The 2,834-nt window shown below is 41.1% G+C and overlaps 1 non-coding gene across 1 annotated transcript; it reads right to left on the bottom strand.

Moving 5' to 3' along the window:
• Positions 1-692: 692 nt before the first annotated feature.
• On the bottom strand, positions 693-767 carry TRNAK-CUU (transfer RNA lysine (anticodon CUU)). The gene has a single exon. It is a non-coding gene; the product is annotated as a tRNA-Lys (tRNA).
• Between the last annotated feature and the right edge of the window lie 2,067 nt (positions 768-2,834).

The raw sequence follows: 2,834 nt of genomic DNA on the forward strand, positions 1-2,834 counted from the left end.
GCAATAATGTTTGAATTCATACATTATGCAAATATCTTTATAATCAGGGAGAATGAAAGAACTTGGACCGCTCTGGCCTCTTTAGATCTGTCATTAGCAACTTATTTGTGCATAACATTTAGTCTGACAAAACTGCTGCAGCCTGTCAGTTGAGAAGAAAGGTTATCATCAGAACTTAATGGTCCCGCTAGAAGGAAAAGGTGACAAATCACAGGCTCTTACCTTGAGGCTGTCTTCTGCAAACATATCGGCAACAAGTGTTAAGGAGGGCTTCTGAGGCCCAATCCAGTTTTGAAACATAGAGGTTTCCTTTTGGGGGCTTCCGATACTTGCATGTACCAGCTGCAGAAAATGTGTCTGAAAACGGGAGCTTGCTGTAATAGGCTCATATTAAAGTATCAGCAAACCTGTTCTGTAGCAGTCAAAGCAATCAGTCACTCTCCCAGTAAAACCATGAGCATTCACCTCTTGTCTCCTTCCAGAAATAACCCATTCTTTCCCATCTAAAAACATACCCATTCAGATCTTCAGCATATTTTTTCTTAGTGTGCTATATAGTGTTGTATTTGGCAGGGGGACACAGCTAGGCTGTATGTCTGAGTCCTTTCTAATTTCTTAATCATAGAGTTGTAGAGTTGGAAGGGACCATGATGTGGTTATCTAGTCCAACCCGCTGCAAAGTAGGAATATTTTGCCCAGTGTGGGGCTTGAACCCACGACCTTGAGATTAAGAGTCTCATGCTCTACCGACTGAGCTATTTCTGAGTAAACATGCTAATAATAAGTTTGCCAAAATGAAAGCAAAGAAGTAGTCATTCAAGTAGTATTAAATGAGTCATTAATTATTGTAATAGGGGAATTTTGTTTGAATTATGCTAATGTTCGATAATTTCTGCTCTTAATTTTAGTAGATGTAAATAATGTTTATTTGATACTATGTTGATTCGTAATTCCTCGAGACGGGCAAGATATTCATTCTGCATTCCATTAAAGGAGGTTGGATGAGGCAGATACATTCATTAATAACCACAAATGCTGATTCACTAGATGGGCAAACTATTCACGTAACTAGTGAATCGTCGTTCAGGGTTGCTAGGTAACATATCACCATTAAATACAACAAATTGAACTATATAAAAATATATATTGTGTTGATATTCCATATACTCAAAAGAGGATCTGCCTACCTTTTCTGTCCACAGGGCACATTTCAAATTTGGGGTGAGCGCTCGGAGCGCCACTCACAAAATATTTGCTGGGGAGGGTTGTGTTATGTGGCATAACACAAAATGGCTGCCATGGAGAGCATGGCAAAACAAAAAACTAGAAAGACAGTCACTCCCAACGGCATTATATTTATCATGAGAAGTCAGCCACATCCTGCTAGCTCTAATTGTCTTTGCTCTTCCTTTCCGGTGAATCTTTTTAAACAATGTTCGGAGGTTTTAATTGGTAAATCTGCTCACCCACAAACATTCACAAGTCAGTAGGGCTTATTTCTGAATACATGCCGATTCAGAAGGGACCCCCCACGGCAACCTAAGGGCCTGTTTATACTATCAAGTAGCAATTGATTTTCTGGGCTGCACTACTTAAATTCAGTACTATGTATATGTACGATATATGCACACAGAAAACAAGCATGCCAAGGGAGAAATGCTCAGCCTAGCTTTCTAAATGCAGGCAGATTCTCCCTTTTTCTTTCTAGTGGGATTTTGTGCTGTGGAGCAGAGATATTCTACTTTGCCCACAGCCCAGTGCCATTCTGTTACTACTAGTAGACTCCCAATGAAATCTCTGAAAAGCCACAGGCCTCGTTTCCTGTTAGCCGTCTCTCTTCTGAATTCTTACCATGTCAGTCGTTGCTCTAGAGGAACGCCAGACCTTTGTTGAGCTACAATGTCCATCATCCCTGGCCATTGGTCATGCTGCCCAGGATTGGTGAGCAGTGGAGTCTCACAACACATGGGGTCCCAGAAACCTACATCTGCTCTGATGTTTTGGATGCCTTCATAATGATACACAGTTTTCACAGGGAGAGCAAAAAAAAAAAAAAAAAAAAAGGAGACGCAGACCTTATTGAACACTTTGTATGAAATGACATCTCTGTGGCATATTATAAACACGCAATGATGTTTCTTCTGGGAGTCCATAACTAATTTGGAGCCTGATGAAATAGATATTTCAAACATTTTTTAATGTGCTTCAGCTTCAACTGAAGTGCGTTTGGGATTATTTCATCAGATTTCCTGTTGTATGACTGGTTTAGTGGTATGGCAACTCTGAATTCACTGCCAGTTCCTTTAATAAGCAAGACTTTTTCTTTAACAGAGCTTCGTGTGTTGTGTAAACACTGTCGTCTCCAACATAGCAATGCCGAGTTGCAATCCTTCCAAGTGTCCCTATTTTCCAGGGACAGTCCTGGATTTACATAAAACCAGGGTTCCCAAACTAGGGCCCGGCGGCCGGATGCGGCCCAATCACCTTCTAAATCTGGCCCGTGGACAGTCCGGGATGTTTTTACATGAGTAGAATGTGTCCTTTTATTTAAAATGCACCTCTGGGTTATTTGTGGGGCATAGGAATTCGTTCATATTTTTTTTCAAAATATATTCCAGCTCCCTACAAGGTCTGAGGGACAGTGGACCAGCCCCCTGCTGAAAAAGTTTGCTGACCCCTGACATAAGCCATCCTTGGTTTCTGATTTGATCCCCGAATGTCCCGCTTTTCCTTAGGACGTCTCTATTTTCATCAGAGAAATGTTAGAGGGTATGGGATTATTTGACTCCTGAGCCAAGGAGATAAGTAACTATACAATCTTTGGAAGACATCTG

The sequence above is a fragment of the Zootoca vivipara genome, chromosome 7 (assembly GCF_963506605.1).
Source record: "Zootoca vivipara chromosome 7, rZooViv1.1, whole genome shotgun sequence".
Lineage (NCBI taxonomy): Eukaryota > Metazoa > Chordata > Lepidosauria > Squamata > Lacertidae > Zootoca > Zootoca vivipara.